The 22,634-nt window shown below is 35.1% G+C and overlaps 1 protein-coding gene across 6 annotated transcripts in view; it reads left to right on the forward strand.

Moving 5' to 3' along the window:
* Positions 1–22,634, forward strand: part of LRFN5 (leucine rich repeat and fibronectin type III domain containing 5) — a 241,551-nt gene that overhangs the window by 78,060 nt on the left and 140,857 nt on the right. The window lies entirely within an intron of this gene.

A 22,634-nucleotide genomic window follows, 5' to 3' on the forward strand; every position in this document is an offset into this window, starting at 1 on the left:
ATTCCTCTTCCCGGAGAGTAATTTATTTTTAATCCTCTACCTTTCCAGTTGAGGCATATGGAAGGTCTAGCACCTTTTCGTATTAGGAGATTCTTTCTGGAAGCCAGCCTCCACATGTTTTAGATAGCCATGTGGAGATTCTGTTTAAATCTGAGGTAATTCTTGTGTTTCTTAAATTAGTCTTCAGAAGTACTTACTTGTTCATGATTAGAAACAATTTCCAATTTGCTGTATGTCATAGTACATTAAACCTTTAAGGTTCTGAATTTTGAACTGTCATGGGGCCAATTATTTTAAGGTCCAGTTGAAAAAAATAACCAATAGGGTATAAATAGAGAGAGAAATATGTTTAAGAGGAGATTTATTATAGATATTGGTTCATATGGCTAAGGAACCCAAGAAATCCCACACTCTGCTGACTGCAAGCTGTAGAACCTGGAAAGCTGCTGGTATAACTCAGTGTGAATCCAAAGACCTGAGAATTAAGGGGCTCATGATATGAGTCCTGATTGCAGTCTAAATGCCCAAATAAGAATCAGGAGCACAAATGTCTGAGGGCAGAAGAAAAAGATGAATGTGTTTGTTTAAGCAGAGTATTGAAATTTGCCTTTATTCTACATTTTTGTTCTATTTGTATTCTCAATGGATTGGACGATGTCTAACCACAGTGAAGAGGGCCATTTGCTTTACCGGGTTTACCAATTCAAATGCTAACATCTTCTAGTAGCAGCCTTACAGATATATTCAGAAATAATATTTTCTCAGCTATCTGGGCATTCCTTAGCTTAGTCAACATCAAATTAACCATTGCAAGTCCACCCCTTGTCAACTTGACACCTATGCACATCTCCTTAAACCATATTTAATCTCCAAGTAAAGACAATAATAAGGTCATAATTTCACCTAATAGGATACAACTATATTGCATACGAATGAAAACACGAGTCCCTTCTCCAGATGAGGTTGTGAAGTCCTTGAAGGTCTACTCTTCTCATGGTATCTTGTAACTCAAATACTATGATTGAAAATTAACAATACTTTAATATTGATATAAAGTCAATACAACTTTCATCATACGATAAAGGAATAAGAAAGGAAGAAAAAAATAGGAAAGAAAAATGTTATTTGCTTAATATATGTATATATACACACAAATATTCATAACAAAATAAGGGGGAAATACCAATGACAATTGCAATGCCTATTTTTGTAACAAGTCCCATGGTTGTAAGCTTGTTTTTGTAACTGCTTTCTTATACTACTCTTTCTGTATTCCCTTTGCCTTCAGCAAGTACTTCAGATGGTCATGGTACTTCACTGGTGGGGTGATTCATTATTGAAGGATCTGGGCCATCTGTAGTACTATCCAGATGGGGTTGTTACAGTTTTTCATTGACCTTTATCACAGCTCATGTAATACTAGGAGATAACCAAGGCATTTCCTATATTCCAGACACTGTTCATTATCTCTGTTGTAGAGTAGTCATCCACGTTCACATGATTCAGGACCAGTCACCCAGCCAGCACTATAATTTCCTCCCTTGCTTGTTGATCCAGAAACATGAGGAGCTCAAAATGGACAGGCAATGTCTTAATTTCCAGTTGAATGGAATCATTGTTGTGTCTCCTCGTGGAAGCACTGCTTTCTCTGAAACTAAGATCTCTAGGCTAGCAGAGCATAAAGTCATGGAAACAGGAAGCAGTAATTTTGCTAGTGAGTCATGAAGGGCAACAGTGAGTAGGGCCACTTCCATTTCCACCCCTTGATTCGTGGACCAATTGGATACTGATTCAGAGCACATATAGCTTCCTGGAGAAGCTTGTCCCAGCCTTCCAAATAGTATCACCTAGCTGGTGCTATCTGTTATGAACCAGTCTTATTTTAAGGTTGAAGTGTTTCCTAAAATCCCTATTGTACAGATATTACTGGGGTAGATCACTTAACTTTTTATTTTTGTAGTGGGACTTTTTCGAGGAAATTTTTCTTTTAATGGGACTTAATGCTCATGGTAATAATGTGAAGCAGAGCACTAACGATGGAGAGGTTCTCAAAAATCTGTGTCTTATTTGCTTATCATTCCAATCTAGTTAGCTCCATTATTTATCTCAAAATGTTCTTCACTGAGAATATGACCTCTATATTCTAGATTCAAGGAGATAATAGCTCCACAAGAAGTGGATAAAGGATGGTATATTTTTAAAAATCTGTGGGCTAGCAGTGGCCAAAATAGACATTTCCAAATAGCTTTTGGATTTTTTTTTTAATTAGAATGTTCTCCTATTCTGTTATAGAGGCCATCTTTATTTTTATTTTTTTATTGTTATGTTAGTCACCATACAGTCCACCATTAGTTTTTGATGTAGTGTTCCATGATTTGTTGTTCACGTATGACACCCAGTGCTCCATGCAATACATGTCCTCCTTAATACCCGTCACTAGGCCCACCGCCCCCACAAACCCTCAGTTTCTTGGGGTCTATAGTCTCTCATGGTTCATCTCCTCCCACTGATTTCCCCCTCTTCATTTTTCCCTTCTTTCTCCTAATGTCAGAAGCCATCTTTAGATGGGAGCAGCCACAGCTGTAGTTTGGGGAATTATTTCTAGCTTCCAGAGTAGCCGTATGATTATTCTTTCTCCCCTTTTTCCTCACATCATCTCATCTTCTCAGTACTTTATAACAGGTACTATATTGCTTGTACTTAGCCTCCAATGAGAATTTCACTTCCGTATTCTAGATTTATTATTTACTTGAAATCATTTTCCTTATTCTCATGTCCAAAATATGTTGTCACCTATTCTATCAGTTGCTAGGGCACTTTGTATCTTTTGCACTTTTATTTTAAACCAATTATTAGTTTGTAAGCTTCTTTTCTGGGTTTGCAAATAGCCTTTTCACCTTTATCTATTGTCAATATTTAAGACAGGTTTCCTTCTAACAACTCACTTCCTTGGCTGATTTTCAAATCTTGTAGCCACCATCAAGTACAAAGGATCATGTCACTTTCCTATTAGTTCCTTGGTTTGCACTCAACAGGGAATAAATGTCTAAAAATATTTTAAGAGAGGAAATAAAGAAGATACTTATTATGTTAGCTGGAATATTTGACATATCTCTGGAGGAATAAGCTTATTGTAAGTAATTAGGTTTCTGGCTTCTATCTGCTCATGATTTAAATGCTTTTAACGAAGGAGAAATATAACCTATACTTTGTTATATTATGTGATGTATGAAATGATGTATGCAGGGTAGTCAGCTGTATGCATCATCCATTAATTCTAAGGATAAATGATTATGTGGCTTGACTAGTTCACTTCTTTGTTTCTAGAAATGTTTTAAAGTACTAAAATGTATCATTTTTCAAAAGGAGAACAATTTTTCTTATAAATTTACTAACATAATTGCAAATGAGCTTCAAAATCTATTCATTTGAAATGTAAAAATAAATAAATAAAAACCCCCCAACAAACCAGTATTACACACTACTCTAAGCAGCAGTTGTGGCCTCAGTTGCTCTCCTGGAGACTGCAAAGATATGAATACGTGTCAATACTGATGTCATCATAGCTTTCAGTGCTCAAAGTATCTTCTTCTAGACTGTGAAAAGTCTTGAGGTAACCAAGGTATTTTCTTAATTATTTACAAATGAAGTGACACAATTTGAGGTTAAGGACTTTATGCAAAGATAATACATATTATTTTGAATTATAAAATCTCTTTAGTAATCCTTCTAAAGTGGCCATTAGTGTTCTAGTGATTATTCGTATATCATCCTCTGTCTCTCTCTGTCTCTCCTTCTCATACACACACACCCCCTGACAACAGTATTATATAAATCATTGTATAGACCCTTTTCAAGTTAGAGAAGGTTTTTTGTTTTTGTTTTGTTTTTTTTCATCTTTCCCTAGGTCTACTCCTTTTTATCCGCATCAGAGTCTGTCCTTACCCCAGGTAATCCCTGTTGGTAAACCTACAATTTTATGTCTTATTATGCAGGCATATCATACATATATGTGTATAGCATTTACGTATTTATAGTAAATGACCTTCACACAGTTTATGCATGTATCTTTTTTCTGTATGCTGCAATACAAATGTTTTTTGATTCAAGCATACTCAAACTCCACACTTAATACATGTGTGTTACCACTGCTAGCGTTTATAAGCCTGATTTCATGTAATGCACATTCATTATTTAAGCATAAGTCATGGAAATTCTGCCACATTAAGTTTATTTATTTTAATCCCTTCATAATAAATGTAATAGTTCATCCATATTCTCTTGATAACCACTTACATTGTTTCTGTTGATTTTTATCACTATAACCATGCAACATAAAGTACAGGAACTTTATCCATAAATCTTTAAATTCTTTTTATTTTTTTTCCTTCCCTTGAATGAGGTGGATTTCCAGGAGAAGAATTTTTTGGTCAAAAATTCTGTTAATATTATTCATTTAATTTCTTTAAAAGGCCATCAAAATTCACAGTCTTCTAGCAATATGTGGTATACCCCCCATATCCAGGCCATCTGTTGTTATTATTGTTTAAATTTGTCAGACTGATAGATATTATCTGATATCTCACTATTCATTTGAGTTTGAGCATCTTCTCATGTGTTTATTGGCTGTTCATGTTTCTTTCATATGAATTCTGTCCTTATTATTATTATTTTTTTAAGATTTTATTTATTTATTTGACAGAGAGAAATCACAAGTAGATGGAGAGGCAGGCAGAGAGAGAGAGAGGGAAGCAGGCTCCCTGCTGAGCAGAGAGCCCGATGTGGGACTCGATCCCAGGACCCTGAGATCATGACCTGAGCCGAAGGCAGCGGCTTAACCCACTGAGCCACCCAGGCGCCCTCTGTCCTTATTATTAATTAGATCTAGAGTCAGCTATATTAAATGAAACATTCAGAATAGTAGTACCTTGAACATAAGAGAGCTCCAAGTAGGCAATACAGGTGTTGGTGGCTTTCTGTTGTGACGTGAGTTCTGGGTCTACTCTGTGCTCTATCCTGCTTGGCATATTTCAGTTTGTCCATTATTATACACTGGTACCTTAGTTGTTAAGTTCCAGATGCTTGGAAGCAAGAAGAGGAGTCAGTGCTTGCTCCCTTTCCTTAAAATAAATCTTCCTTAAATGTACATACTTGCTTTTCCTGCCTATATCACTTTGGCTAGAAGGTAGATATTGTTGTACATAGTTACAATATAATTTGTAAAATATAACATTTTACAGTTTTGGCAGAATACATGGCTTAAAGGCAGGTTTCTGTTCATAGGAAGGCAAGCATATACATTGGGAAGCCATTGACATATTCTGCCAACCGTATTCTTTCTGCATTGCTCTGTATTGTCTTTCCCATTAAATTTTAGGTGGTTCCCTGTTAGCTACATTGCAAATATTAACCATAGTATATTATTTGTATATTAACTTTGTTTATGATATATTTTATTGCATAATAGCTTTAATTTTCATATAGTCAGGTATGTCCTTTCCTTCAAAGTTTTCTGAAACACTTTCCAAATCATTGAATGTGCACGATTATATAAAGCTTTTCTAAGACTGTTGCTTTATTCTGCATGTTTGAATAGTATATATTTAATCAGTCTGGACTGATACTTTCATAAATAATGTGGCTAATAGCCTAAATCATCTTTTTTTTAACAGATAATAAATTTGTTACTTGAAAATGGTAATAAATGGTAATGGTAAATTTGTTACCATATGAAAATGATGAAATTTATAGTCTTTTTCTTACTGAACTAAAATACCACCCTTGCCATTTATTCTGTTTTTACATATATTGAAATCTACTTTTAGGCTTCCTCTTCTTGTCTTCTTCCTATTCTTTTATCAACACTATACTGATTTGAGGTATGGTAAATATCACACATACTTTTCAGAGGTTGGAAACTGCAGTCTTCAGTTCATGGGCCAATCCACTTCAATGCTTGTATTTGTAAATCAAGTTTTATTGGAACATGATCATGCCATTCATTTGTGTATCCATGGCTGCTTTTGTGCTACATTAGAATTGAACAGGGGGCATCTGGGTGGCTCATTGGGTTAAGCCTCTGCCTTCTGCTCAGGTCATGATCTCAGGGCTCTGGGATCGAGCACTGCATCGGGCTCTCTGCTCAGCAACGAACCTGCTCCCCCCACCCTGTCCTCCCTGCCACCTGCCTCTCTGCCTACTTGTGATCTCTGTCTGTCAAATAAATAAATAAAATCTTAAAAAAAATAAAGAATTGAATAGTTGTAACAGAGATCATATTGCCACAAAACCTAAAATTCATTTGTCCCTTTATAGAAGTTTGCTGCTCCTGAATGGCTAATTGGGTGGCTCTTCACCAAATTTATAGGTATTCAGAAACTAAACATCTATTGATGTTTAATTATCATGTGTTAGCTGTTTTGAGCAATGAAAAAGATGACATACATACACACTCATACAAATTGTGCAATTAGATTATCAAAACAAATTTTTGACATTAAAAAAGACCATTCAGAGAACTAGATAGTAAGACATTTCATATTAGTATTTGTTTTTCACTATTAATGAAGTTGCTTTGGCGATAATCATCTCTAAAAAGCATTGTATTACATTTCATTTTAAATAATTTTATTATAGGAAATTTCAAGTTTACGTTTTTAAAAAATGGAACGATGTAATAGACCCCCAAGTACACATTACCCACCTTCAGTAATTATCACCAAATAGTCCACCTTATTTCACTCACCTAGCTAATCTCATCTAAAAAAAATACCATTACTTCTTTATACAGTCAAATAGTCCATCGATATTCAAATTTCCATATTTTCCTTTCCTTTTTTTTAAAAGATTTTATTTATTTATTTGAGAAAGAGGGAGAGAGAGAGAGAGAGAGAGAGAGAGAGCATGAGAAGGGGAAGGGTCAGAGGGAGAAGCAGACTCCCAGTGGAGCAGGGAACCCGATGTGGGACTCCATACCAGGACTCCAGGATCATGTGAGCCGAAGGCCATCGCTTAACCAACTGAGCCACCCAGACACCCCCCCATATTTTCTTTATAACATTATTTTCATGACTGGTTTCTTATAATCAAGATCCAGAGGTGTTCCCAAAAGTGCAATTAGTTGATTTTTCTTAGGTATCTTCTAATCTATGAATTCTCATTTTTTCCCCTCCTTAAAATGAATTAATAGACAATGCTAGGCTGCTTTGTATTTTATAGATCCCTATCTTGTGGATTTGCTGACTGCTACATTTTTATATATTTTCTCTTGACTGTATTTCCTGTAGACTGGCAGTTAGATACAGAGGCTAGATAAGACTTAAATCCTTTTTTTTTTTTTTTTTTGGACTAGTATTCTTGTTGATTGCGCTGTATACTTCCAGTTGTTTTTCATCAGGAGATAATGATGTCTGGGTTTCTCTTAAGTATGAGCTCCCAAGCATTGTGAACTTGATAGATCTGTTACAAGGTTATCCATTAACTGTTCACTAGTGATTTGTGATCCACTGTTGAGATTCATTATTTCATTAGGTTCTAGGCTTATCATTCTTCCTTCATCCATTAGCTAACAATCTAGGAAGTAAAACTTAACTCTCATCAGTGGTTACACTTAGGTATATACAGTTCACGTAGAGAAAGAGCAGAATAGATGCTTGATTCTTTTACCTTATTTACATAGTTTCAAATTTTTGGTTTCCTGACATTTTCTAAACATAATCTGTATGGGTGCCTGGGTGGCTCAGTGGGTTAAGCCTCTGCCTTTGACTCAGGTCATTATCTCAGGGTCCTGGGATCCACCCCCATATCGGTCTCTGCTCAGCAGAGAGCCTGCTTACCCCTTTCTCTGCCTGCCTCTCTGCCTACTTGTGATCTCTGTCTGTCAAATAAATAAATAAAATCTTTAAAAATAAATAAATAAACATAATCTGTATGTTTTTAAATTGGTTGGATGGAATGCATGTTCAGTAGTACTGTGTTTAAATTACCCCAAATTTGGCTAGTAGTAAACACCTTTTGTCACTTCCTAAGTACTTTTTTTTTTTAATTACGTTATGTTAGTCACCATAAAGTACATCATTAGTAGACCTCAGTAATCTTCCTTACTTATCTGTTAGATGACAACAGACTCATCTTGTATGTTTTTGAACCCAGATATGGAATCCTATTGGGTTTCTGAGGACTAGAACTTGAAGTCATTTTTCATTTTTTACACTGTTTCATAAACATATTGATAGGGTGACACTCATATATTCATTTTCCCATTTATGGATTCCATTTACCATGTTTTGCTTTGAATAGTTCCCAAAATAGGTGAAAGAAATGCTTTATGCCTATTAAAAATCTTGCCTTCCAGTCTTCATATAGCATTAACTGTGGTGTTGGGATTTACTTTTGTATGTGGAAATGTCACTGTATACCATCCCTCTTTATTTAGTCTCTACTTGTTTAATTATTTTAGGAATATTTATCCATAAAATCCAAATAATACAGTGTGTAAATTAAAGGAAAATACATGCTTATTTTAGAAATATGAAGTAGATTCATCTCAATTTTACCTAAATGTAAAAATGTTAAGATAGATCTAATATAAAGATGTGGGAAAAAAAATATGGCATATTCTGGCTCAAGTGACTTTATCATTGGATGTAAGGATGCCTAAAGAAACACAAAACAACCTAAGAAACAAAAAGCAAAATGAAGCAAAGTATAATACTGAAATCCAGGTTCTGAGGTCAGATTTCTCTCTCTAGGGACGGATCAACTGAAGTGTTATGTGTAAATTATTGTCTATTCTAAACTCAAACATAATGAGAGAGTACATAGCTATTATTAAAAAATCAAACATTGCAGGGGTGCCTGGGTGGCTCAGTGGGTTAAGCCGCTGCCTTCGGCTCGGGTCATGATCCCAGGGTCCTGGGATCGAGGCCCGCATCGGGCTCTCTGCTCAGCAGGGAGCCTGCTTCCTCCCCTCTCTCTGCCTGCCTCTCTGCCTGCTTGTCATCTCTCTCTGTCAAATAAATAAATAAATAATCATAAAAAAAAAATTAAACTGCATAATTTACAACTTTTAAAGAATACAGATTAGGATTGCTTGGGAGCAAAACATTTTTAAAGTAATGATATAAACTCAGTAGATCAGTTATTTCTGTATCCCAATTTAAAAGGAGATGGAAATATCAATATATTAGTATTGACATTGGTATAAAGTAATTCTAGACCCTGACTAGGGCCTTACTTAGTTCACAGTCATTTTGAAAACAAACTAAGATTCTAAGATTAATCAAATTTCATTATGGCGTATTCCTGTATCATGGGTTATGAAAATTCCTCAGCGCAAAATTTTAGAAAGCATTTAGCATAAATTTTCTTAGTCTTTTTTGAAATAGCTAATGTGATTATATTCTGCCAAAATGTGTACTCAATAGAGGGTTTCCTATTAGTGCAAATGTGTTTACAGTAACAATATCAAGCTGTTTTAAAATGAAGGTAATAGTAATCATTTTGATGTAACTATCAAGAAAATAGTATAGGATGCATTTTTAAATTTATCATATTTAATCTATAATTTAATGACTTAATTCTAAAAATTACTCAAAAAATAACATTTGGAAATTAATATTTAAAATTTTGTTTTGAGTTTCTCTCTCAGAAGGCAGGACCAGACATTCTGAACAAATATCTTAGTGTCAATAAGAAATAAAGTTGGTTAAATCTCTGTCTCTGTCTGTCTGTCTTTCTGTCTCTCTCTCTCTCTCTCTCTCACACACACACACACACACACACACACACACACACACCCCTTATAAGAAATACATGGATACTGACTGAAGTACACAAATGAAGTAGAAAATAGAAACCTAGAGAGGTAAGCAACTTACTAATTTGTTAGCTGCTCTCAGGGAGGTTTTGGACTTCCAGTTTTTTGAATTGGTATATATGTTACTAGGGATAGGAGACAAAAGCCAGGACATATATCAGTTGAGATAACACACAAGAAAAGCCTCTCTAAAGCCTAAGTCCTGGGGAGTGACATGCTTAGTGAATGAGAGAAGAAAAGACGCTTTAAACAGAGGGGGAAGAAAAACAAACAAACTTTACTGCCTTGAATTTAGCACTGCGGCTATGGGAGGTGTGTAAATTGTCCCATGAGAACTCAAAGCCTCAAACTTACTATTATATATGGAATAGATTTATGGTGTCAATTTGTTATATTTCTGGTTCCAGGCATTCTTAAGATGAAAATTGTTTTCAGATTAGTTCCTGGTTGATAGTGGTTCCAGACAACTGGCAGATGCAATAAGTTTCTCCCTAAAAGAAACCCTCCTTTAATATGGGATCCAAATAATTTCATAGATAAGATTTTATTAACATAAATCCACAATAACACATCAGAAAATACATGGGGGGGCATTATGAATGAGACAATATGACCAAGCAGAAGTAATAGAAAACAAAATCAGAAATCAGACTCAGTGTTTTCAGATTTTAGAAGGATGTCAAATTATAAAACCTGTGTGTGTGTGTGTATGTGTGTAATAGATACATAGAAAGGAATAGGAGACTATAAAAAGAGCCAAATGAAAAAATAATGTTAAAATTAGCAATCTAGTGAATAGCAGATTGGATATGATAAAAGGAGGAATTCATGAACTGAAGGGAGAAGTGAAGAAATTACACACACACACACACACACACACAGTGGAAGTAGGAATGTAGTATATGCAAGAGATATTAATAGATATGAAAGATAGTTTGGAGAATCTAATATATATCAAGACAGCTTTCTTATCTATAAACTGGGTTTATCTTACTATTTTCTTTGTGTGTGTGTCATTTAATGTCTTTCAAGAAAGGATTAAAAATTCCTCTAAGATATTCTCTAGAAAAATATTTTGAATTTTGAGTTAGTGTTACTTATTGATACCTTCTTCTAAAGCTGACCCATAGATTAAATGTCATTCCGAAGAAAATTGTAATAGGTTTCATTATGAAACTTGACAATTAGTAAAATTAATGAAGAGCATAAATTATCAAGAAGAACCAAGACACATTTAAAAAATAAATATGCTTAGGGGTTTTTTTTGGCCAAACCAAATAGCAACAGTGTTCATCTAACTTGAATAGTTAAGACAATGTGGGATTAGCACAAAGATATTCAAGAAAGAGTCAAATGAAAAAGAATCTACAAACAAATCCAAACAAATATGACAACTACAAAATAGAAGGGGCTTTGCAGCTCGTTGAGGGGGAAAAATTGGTTATTAATCATGCTTTGGGAACAAATGATTATACATGTGAAAATACTTGAAATTTATGGCTATGGTACTCTCAGATCAATTGTAGTTATAGTAAAAATTTAAGTGTGCAAAATGAATCTTTAAAAATTTTTAAAGTAAATAATAGGAGAATATGATATAAGGAAAAATATCTAAGCAATGCATCAACGATAAACAGTAGAAAAATATGTGCAAACCATACAGGATAATACTGAGAAATGTGACTCATTATATTAGATTTTTTATATCTAAATATTCCATAAAACACAGATAAGTCATAAACTTCTCTTCATTAATACACACTTGAAGAGCTATGTAACACATACATAGGTGACAAAAAATTCGTATCAGGATATGTGAAAAATCTATTCACAAACTAAAATCTCTATGATCACCTGAAAATGAGCAAAAGGCATAAATGTTTTCCAGAAGAGGAAACAAGAATAGTTAATAAACCAATAAAAATGCATCTACTATTACTGGTAGTGAAAGAAATAGAAACTTAAAATACCATTTCAAGTTGATCATATTGACAAACCCTAAAATATTCATAAATCAAGTTATTAGGGTATTTAGGCCAGCATTTGTAGTTTTGTCTGCTAGTAAGAGATAAGTTAGTACACTGTCTTTGTGAAACAATTTGTCATTACAATTTCTAAGTTTGAATATGTGCATACCTTATAACCTGATAATTTTACTACAGGAATAACATTCCAGAGAAGTTCTTAATGTGGCTACATTTCTTATAACAGCAAAATTCAGAAATAATCCAAATGTCCACTGACAGAGCAGTGAATATGTAAATTGTGGTATATTCATACATGGGAACATTTTACAGCATCAAGAGGCAAAATTAATGATATAATAGAAATGTAAAATGAGAGACTCAAGAATGTGGTTACTGCATATGGATGAGGTATGAAATGGGGAGGAACACGGGTTTGAGAGTCATTATTACTGTTTTCTTGAGATAAATGTACATATACTTGCTTCTTTTTCTTTTTGATGACCCATACATATTTGGCCATGCATCTCCTTAAAGATTTGCATTAAATCACGAGGTTTACCAGGACAACATTAATGTGTTGGTTTACCTACAAAGCCAAGTATATAATACTTGACACATAATTACCATACAAAAATGGTTGCTGAATAGTCTTCATTATTTAGAAACTATTTTTGTTTAACAGTTTCCAATTAAATTTCTCCCCTTCCATAGTGAACCATTGGTAAACTTTCCTACCCTAATAGGAATTTAAAGACAGATATTTCTTATTTTTTAAGATGCATAGAACAGTGGTATTATAGATTTTTGGGTCAAATATATTAAATCATCACGATTTTCCAGAACTTCTCATCCCAACAGTGCTGTTCTCATATATTCTTCAAACCTCCCAGAATAAGGACTATCAATGGGGTTATATGGAATATTAGTGGGGAAAGATATAGAGAGGCAGACAGATGTCCAGGATCCTCATACTCATGAATAGAAGGAAATTATATATTTTAAAGAGAAGACTATAATGAAATGGAAAGAATGAAAAATAAACGAGAATGAAAACATCCCCCACATATACTGCTTCCTCAAATAAACTGCTCCTCATTACTATTCTGAAATGGTTTGCTTAAAAATCAAAGAGGAATTCTCATAGGACCGGATCTTTGACATTTAAAATATTTTTTCTTCTTGTCTTCTTCCTCTGTATTGAGTCATCAGAACATTCTATCCTCTAATCCAGTCATATGGAATGTTTAATTGACTTTATCTTGGGTTTTAAAATAGCTTTATAATGTAGGAATCATAATGGCTTTCTATGGCTCCATATCACAGGTTTGAATTCCAACTCTTTGTCTTTTTTTTTTTTTTAAGATTTTATTTATTTGTTTGACAGAGAGAAAGAGATCACAGGTAGGCAGAGAGGCAGGCAGGTGGAATGGGGGAAGCAGGCTCCCTCCTAAGCAGAGAGCCTGATGTGGAACTTGATCCCAGAACCCTGAGATCATGACCTGAACCAAAGGCAGAGGCTTAACCACTGAGCCACCCAGGCACTCCATATCCTTGGTTTTTATTAACCTCCTTCTTTAACAGAAGGACCTCAAATCATATATTACATCTGGTCTTAATCTGCAAGTAGAGACTATTCTTTCAGAAACAAATGAGTTTATAACTCTTCCTGGTTCCTATTTGGCTTTCTTCCTGACTTCTCTTCTTCAAGTCCTAGTTCTCAATGGAATCTTTTTTTTTTTTTTTTAATATTTATTAGAGAGAGAGAGAGATCACAAGTAGGCAGAGAGACAGGCAGAGATGGGGGGAAGCAGGCTCCCTGCCAAGCAGAGAGTCTGATGCCTGAAGCGGGGCTTGAGCCCAGTACCCTGAGATCATGACCTGAGCCAAAGGCAGAGGCTTAACCTGCTGAGCCACCCAGGCACCCTGGAATCTTTGTTCTAATGAAATTGTTTTTCCAATTCTAGTTTCTCCCTCATTTTTTCAACCTTTGGTTTTTGTTAAACCAATTTATTTCCTGAATCATAGCATCTTTGTTTTTACTTACTGCTTTGGAAACACAACACATATGCACATATGTACGCACACACACAGTCTCCTATCAGTGATCATTTGGCACATTCCTGTGATAGTATTTCATGAGCTTATAGATTAGTGTTTTAAGATGTCCATGTCTCTTTACTTTGTACAACTGCAGCCAGAATGCCAGCCATATAACCTCCTTACCTTTAGTATTTTCCAAACTGTGGTCTCATATCAGTCTCAACTTCCTCTGTGACTTTTAATGGGCACTAGTCAATCTCTAGGAACATTCCCTCTAATGTTCCTCATTGAACTGAAGAGAGAGAGGGGGAATTGCATATCTCCTTTCTTGTATGAGATGTAAAAAGGAAAATGCCACAAGATTCCTAAAAAATTCCTCTGAGAAGTCTTATTGCTCATTTCTTTACCCACAAACCTCTTACTTGCCTTATGAGAGTATTATGAGTCAAAAGTCACTAAATGGGTTTTAGATCCTGCCATCATGATCTGGGCTATATGGCTGCCATTCTAACTAGGCAAATAGAAAGTAAAGAAGGTTATACTTCCAGTGATGAGTCACTGATAGGTACAGAAGTACCTATTTCCAACTGATCAGATGTGAAACTCTTTTAGCAAACAAGACTGGGTTTATATTAGTTTACCCAAATGTAGATAATAGACAAATGTCTGATGGTTGAAACAAGAATCACGCATGGCGACCTAGAGGAAATGCATTCACTGTGAAATACAAGCGTACTTGTCACTTTTATGCACTTAGCTTTTGTGACTTCTCCCAAAACTAAGACAGAACATATCTACTTTTAACATCTTATTAGGCATAGATAACAATGTAAACACCTTTCAGTGCATATAGTGGAAGATAACTGGTCTTATATTAAGAGAACCGACTATGGTATTGGGTCTGTTATTAACTCAGAGACCTTGGAGAAGTTACTTAGCCATTTCATACCTCCACTTCCTCATCTGTCAGAAGGAAATAGCATATCTACTTTATTAAAGCTAAATGCTGACAGATAGGTTTACAATAAGATGGTTATGGGATGTAATTCTAGAATATGTACTTTTCTGTCTTGCAGTTTGAAGTATCACTAGTACAAGTGACCACTGAGCTTATTGAATTAGCCAACCATATTATTAAATGTCAAGTTATGTACCTGTCCTTTGATTTGTTTGGCAAGGATTAGAAAGGGCAGAGAAGTATGTCTTTTGCTAAAAACGGGCAAAAATACGAGTTATTGTAACCATTCTTAAGCTTATATTTTACATATACTTACCTATATTTCACATTTAAAAAATCATAACATAAAATGCTTTCTTTCTAGAATTACAGTTGTTTATATTAGTTGTTTATCATGACAAGTCTGTGTCTAAAGGATGACCTTATCAGGTGCAATAGACATTATGTTTGATTTCCTCAAATCCATGTTACTTCTCCCTGATTGCATAGCCATTTAGGCGATGAGGTAAAGTTCCACAGTTTAGGCTTGATTAATCTAAGCCAGTCATCATCATCCAACAGGTTTTGGTAATAGTTGGTTTCAGAAACCCAGCTCTAAGCATGCGAGTGATTGCCATTCCACCACGACTTTATGAGTGGACACGTGACCTCTCTTGAGCCATTAAAATTGGTAGAAGGGGATGTTTCAGGATTAGAGAGAGAGGTTTTTGCCACTCCCTTGTGGCAGGTGAAACTGAAGAAGCAAGGACTACCAGACATCCTCCTACAATCGCAAAGGGGAGTAGACTCAGGATGAAGCTGAAATGCTGGACTGCAGAGTGTCAGACTAGAAAGCTGCAGGGTCCTCATTGACTTTTCTGAAGGGCTTTTCCACTGGCCAGTAGAATTATGAACCAGTAGAATCTTTTGTCTTTAGTCATCATCATGAAAAGCAAAAAGAGCTCCTTCTGTAGGATTGTGTTCTTTTGGTTGTCTCACTCGTATCCTGACGTGGGCACTCAAATCATACAAAAGGGGCTTATGTACATATTTATTGAAATACATCATCTTCTTGTTTGTTCTAGATAAGCCTTTCCATTTCAGCAAAATTTATGTTTTGAGTGAGGATTTTATTATTTTTAAGCAGATAGCTTTTAAAATGTATGAGTTCTTAAAATATGAAAACAGCCCAAGACTATAAGGCTTGTAGTCATATTGCATGGTATTTTTATATTCATTTTGCATATGTATATTTTAAGAAGTCACTGCTAAAATTATCTGACTAAGAGCTATTATTTCAGGTCACCCACATATAGGCTTTATCGTCACCACTGTTTTTATCATGGTACCATAAAACTCAGTAATCTGTAACCTTCACTTTACCTCTAATACGACTTCATTATATTCTCCTACATTCTCTCAGATCACACCTTTTGTTTCTGACAAACCAAATATTGTTTAAATATTTTTTTTCTTTTCATCCTTTAAGATTTTACTATATATATAAAATATAGGAAGAGAATGTGTGTGTGTGTGTGTAAAATATAAATATATTAGTTTGGAAGAGAAGACAAAAGACACACCAAACAGAAGAGAACCCCCCAAAAAATGTAAACAAAAATGTTTGCTAAAAGTTTTTAGTAAACTTCAACATAAAAAATGACAGATTGGGCTTGAAGACATTATACTGAGGGAAGTAAACCAGTCACAGAAGAAGAAATACTGTGTGATTTCACTTATATGAATTAAAATAGTCAGACTCATAACAGCAAAGAATAGAATGGTGGTTGCCAGGGGTTGAGGGGTAGGAGGAAATGAGGATAAAATTTCAATTAATCAAGATGAAGTACAACATTGTCCCTATAGATACAATGCTCTATTGTAACTTAAAAATCTGTGGAGAGGGTAGATATCAGTTAAGTGTTCTTACCACAATACAATAAGTTAAAAAAAAAAAAAAAGAAAGAAAATCTAATGATAATTTCTGTTAAGAAAAAAAATTTCTGTTATGTATTTAATATTTTATTTATTTGAGAGGAGAAAGTGTGCGAGTATGAGCAGGGTGGGAAGGGGCAAAGGGCGTGGAAGAAGCAGGCTCTCCACTGAGCAGGGATCCAGCCCGGGGTCCTCATCCCAGGACCCTAGGATTATGACTCAAGCAAAGGCAGATGCTTAACTGAGCCACTCAAGCATCCCAGCATTCACATTTTAGGGATAGAAAACTGGAGGCTTGAAGACATTCACATCATCCCCAGGTGATAGTTATTAAGAAGTAGGGTCACCATAACAATCCAGGGCTAATCTAATTCTGAATCCAAGGTTTTACCTTGTGCTTTCTGTTTCCCATTTGGTTGCATGGCTTCATCTGTTGTTGGGAAACAGTTGACTTTTGACTACATCTTGCTTCACAAATTTCATTCCTATATATCATATAGGCAGTTAGGTCAGGCCTAGCAAGGTATCTTCCTGTTTCTTCTAACCCTTACCAGATATTTTCCACTGCCTGACACATGGAAACGTGTCAGCTGGCTCAAAATGGAAACCCAGAAGTCCTCCTTAATTCCTCAGTTGCTGTGCCATCCTTTGGAGAGGAAAAAAAATTATACCTTTCTTACCCTCAATCCAATCTATCTATCAGGTGTTGCTTAATATTTGCTAAGATTACTGGGGTGCCTGGGTGGCTCAGTGGGTTAAGCCTCTGCCTTCGGCTCAGGTCAGGGTCTCAGGGTCCTGGGATCCAACCCCGCATCGGGGGCTCTGCTCAGCGGGGAGCCTGCATCCCCCTACCCTGCCTGCCTTTCTGCCTACTTGTGATCTCTCTCTCTGTCAAATAAATAAATAAAATCTTCAAAAAAATATTTGCTAAGATTACCATAAATTGTCACAGTGATGTAATTATTTCAAAGTTTCTGGCCAAATGGTATTTCTCAGTCTCCACCGAAGTGTATTGCTTTACTTTTTAAAATCTTTGAAGATTGTTTAGGAAGTATAAAACGATTTCATAGGACCTCTACGTCCCCATATACTGAAGACATATTCTCTTCTTCTCTGAAATAATCTCTGTTTACTCCTAACTCTGCGATTTCGTGTATCTTTTGCTTTCTCTCATGTTAGGCTGGAAAAATGCTGGAAAAAGTATTGTTTAAATTGTTAACCTCTTCTCTCCTGAATAGAAAATTATGAAATTTCTCATAAGTTATTTGATAATGGTTTTGTCTAGTTATTTTTCTAAGCTTACTCTTACAGACCCAAGCATATAGTACCAAGTGTGATTAATGATCATAATAGATTAATTAGACAAAATGGGAACATATTACTTAAACAGTTTGGCTTGTTATATGCTATAGGACTGTGCCTATTTGGAGCTCAAAAGTAGAATACAGTCTTTGCTTCTCTCATTTATTATTTTCAACATCTGTGTTCCTTATTATCCCATTTTGTAAATCTGATTATTCAAAGGAATCAATAGTACTTTCATTATTGCTTGGCTTTTCTATAAAGTATCTCATTTTTTCTTCCCAATTCCTATCAGTCAAAGCTCCTCTTTCTTAAGTAATAGTTCAGTGGAACTCAATCTTTGTTAAATAAGCAATATACTATGTGAAATGTAATTCTTGCTAATGAGCATTAAAGCAAATAACACAAATACATCCTTTCAGGAACATTCTAGAAATAATAAGTAGAAGAATATCTATCATGCATGAATTTTCATAAGGACATTAGAATGTTGAAATTGAAGCCTGATGTGCCCCTGTAAACACTTAAGAACTTCAGAGCACCTGAGTGGCTCAGTTGATTAAGTGCCTGACTTTGGCTCAGGTCATGACCTTGCTTGCAGACCTGGGATTGAGCCCCACATCGGACTCCCCACTGAGGGGGTCTGCTTCTCCTTTCTCTCCCCCTCCCTGTCTCCCTACCCTTCCCCCCACCCCACCTCCACCTTGTGCTCTCTGTTTCTCAAATAAATAAATAAAAATCATATATATATACACATGCACATATCTATACGAACTTAGTGATACTTTCTCTACAGTCTAAATAAGGGTTTATGGGTTTTTTCCTACTCTTTTGACTTTTTAACAACAATCATGAGAATCAGTCATTACTTTTCAAAGGCTCTTTAGAAGTTCTAGAGGAGAACATAGGCAATAACCTCTTCGACATTGGTCACAGCAACTTCTTTCAAGATACGTCTCCAAAGGCAAGGGAAACAAAAGTGAAAATGAACTTTTGGGACTTCATCAAGATAAAAAGCTTCTGAACAGCAAAGGAAACAGTCAACAAAATAAAGATGCATCCCACAGAATGGGAGAAGATATTTACAAATGACACTACAGATAAAGGGCTGATATCCAAGATCTATAAAGAACTTGTCAAACTCAACACCCAACAAACAAATAATCAAGTAAAAAAATGGGCAGAAGACATGAACAGACAGTTCTCCAAAGAGGACATACAAATGGCTAACAGACACATGAAAAATTGTTCATCATCATTAGTCATCAGAGAAATTTAAATCAAAACTACATTGAGATACCACTTTACACCAGTTAGAATGGCAAAAATTGACAAGGTAAGAAACAACAAATGTTGGAGAGGTTGTGGAGAAAGGGGAACCCTCTTACACTGTTGGTGGGAATGCAGGGTGGTACAGCCCCTTTGGAAAACAGTGTGGAGGTTCCTCATAAAGTTAAAAAATAGAGCTACCCTATGACCCAGCAATTGCACTACTGGGTATTTACCCCAAAGATACAGATATAGTGAAAAGAAGGGTCACATGCACCCCAATATTCATAGCAGCAATGGCCACAATAGCCAAACTGTGGAAAGAGCTGAGATGCCCTTCAACAGATGAATGGATAAAGATGTGGTCCTTATGTACAATGGAATATTACTTAGCCATCAAAAAGGATGGATACCCAGTTGTGGTTTTTTTTTTTTTTTTAAGATTTATTTATTTGACAGAGAAAGATAGCAAGAGAGGGAGCACAAGCAGGGGGAGTGGGAGAGGAAGAAGCAGGCTTCCCGCTGAGCAGGGAGCCTGATAGGGGACTTGATCCCAGGACCTTGTGATCATGACCTGAGCTGAAGGCAGACACTTAAGACCTGAGCCACCCAAGTGTCCCATAAATACCCAATTTTTGCATCAACATGGATGGAACTGGAGGCGATTATGCTAAATGAAATAAGTCAAGCAGAGAAAGTCAATTACATGGTTTCACTTATATGTGGAACATAAGGAATAACATGGAGAAAGCATGGAAAAATGAAGAGGGGGAAATCAGAAGAGGAGATGAACCATGAGAGACTATGGACTCTGGGGATCAAACTGAGGATTTTAGAAAGGAGGGACATTGGGAGATGGGTTAGCCCAGTGATGGGTGATAAGGAGGGCATGGATTACATGGAGTACTGGGTGTTATATACAAACAATGTATCATGGAACACGACATCAAAAAGAAATAATGTACTGTATGCTGACTAACATAACACAGTAAAACAAACAAACAAATAAAAGGCTGTATAGCTTTTGATGCACCATCTTCTCCTCTGTCAGATTATTCTATTATTAACCTTCCTCCTTTCATGAGGTTCAAAGTTATAAAGCATGTTATAGTTAAACTGTATAAATATGTACCAAATACTAATATGAGTACTAGTTTAATAGTTGATAAGTTTTCAGTCAAAAGACTAAATCAACATAATATTTGCCAGAGCAATATATGCATATAGAATTAACATGAATAAATAAACTATTGTAATTGTATGTAACATTTTTATATAAAATTATTTCTTTGGCTTTCAGACTGTTTACTAGTGGTTTTTCCATATCTTGCTCTTAATTTGAATGTTGTTTTAGGACAGGGTTATAATACTGTAGCATTTTATGAAACCTTTGCAATATGTGCATACCTGTACACAGTTAAGCACTTCCAATTGAAAATGGAACATCCATTAGCATTTTACAGTAAAAAACTTCTTATCAATCAATCATTTATTTGAGGCTAATGACTTTATACATGGCTGGAAGAATAAAATCTTAATACTGGAAATGAACTTAAAAGCCATTTTTAAATTAAAATGGGTGAGCTATTAATTGGTACTGTTTTACCTTAATAACATTTAATATTGGGGTAAGTGCTCTATAAATTTCAAATCAGCAATTGAGGTGAAGTAGCAAAAGTCAAGCATCATAGTATGGTAAAAAAATAAATAAGTAAAAAGTAAAAATGAAAAAACAAGAATAAAAACAAACTATCAACAACAAACAATTTTAAAATATTTGGATTTGAAGTCTAAAAAGTATGGATCTTCATACTGGCAATACCTTTGGCTGCATATACAGCTCCGAGCCAGAGTCCTTTTACTGTCTGTATGACTAAAATATTTCAACTGTGAAAGTTATCTTCGTTTTGGAAAGATTTGTGTGTTGGGGGGCAGAAAGTATGGGGGTAGCCAATAATCTCAAATGCAATTACTGTCTCTCACTCCAGAAAGGCCAGTTGCAGATAGGAGTGAATTTGATATTCCAGCATAGTATGGAGATATTTATGGTTTTATGATATCAAGAATGATATCTTACTGAAAAAAGCCATATGGCCAAAAGAAAAAGATGTTTAAAAAAAAAATTCATCCTCCTTTCATCTTTGCTTATGGGTTGATTATTAAATGCTTTTTTGAAGTATCAAAAGAAGTTTTACTTTTCAGGAACTCCATGTTAAAACATCTAGACCTTTTCTCAGAGGTTTGTTTTTTTTTTTTTTTTTTCAGCAGAAGCTTCTTGTAGTATTTAATATTAATTCAGACTATGACCAGTCTGTTGGAAGAAAACCATCTGAATGGTCCTAAATTCATTCTCACTTAACGTAATTTTGTTCATGACCTGTGTCCTAAGAAAACCACCTTTCTTTCGTCTTAACTTCTTCTTTAGGAATCTCTTCTAGCTTTAATCACACACAGATTACATTAGGACATCCTTAAGGAGCTTTTATTTTTTCATTTCAGGTAGTATCTGCTTTGTTTTCATGGCACTGCAATATCATGGCCTGTCCTTATTTTCAGATCAGTCCTCATTTAGTGGGGAGATGCAGGTGGTAATGTTGGCAATATTTCTCCTCTGTGTGTGGCTTTTACAAAATTTAAGGGGCTGTACCTTACGTTGGGCAATCTGCCATCAGTCACATTTATTGCATAAACTTGCAAGGTCAGCAATCACTAAAATGCATGCAGACAAAATTAGCTGGTGTTGCTTCTTTCTGAAGAAAACACAAATAACATGGCTGTTAGTAACTACCTCTTTGAGAGTTCAGAGTAACATTTTTTTTTAAAAAATCTGTAGTTGAGAGGAAAATGAAAGACTGGATAGAATCACTCAGCAAAAAAGTCTGACAGTTTGTTGAACCTCATAGAGATAGATCATCTTAATGAACTCAAAGATTCTCAATGAAGGAAAAAAACACCTCTTTCAAAAATTGGCCAAAAAATCTTAACTATGAAAATACACTGAAATCTATATCCCTATCTATGTTTTAATAAGACAAGAATGTAAGACATTGCATGATCCTTGTACATGTTTCTAGTCCTTTAATTAACTCTCAGATTTCCTTTGCAAATAAGAATTACAGTCTTTTTCTAGACTTCTAACTTTCTTAATTCTTCATCATTAAGAGAATCCATCAAATCTACTACATAAGATTGGGAACGTTTCCAAATTTTATAGCTGTCTTTTATCTTGAAGCCAAAACATTTTATGAGTCTCTTGGTTCTAATGTTCTTAACTCAGTTGAATATCTGAGCATTTTAGATGAGAGACATTTTTATCACTTTGACAAAAATGGCAACTTTAATTTTAATGACTCCATCAAAAATTGAT

Source organism: Mustela erminea, chromosome 5 (genome assembly GCF_009829155.1).
Source record: "Mustela erminea isolate mMusErm1 chromosome 5, mMusErm1.Pri, whole genome shotgun sequence".
NCBI lineage: Eukaryota > Metazoa > Chordata > Mammalia > Carnivora > Mustelidae > Mustela > Mustela erminea.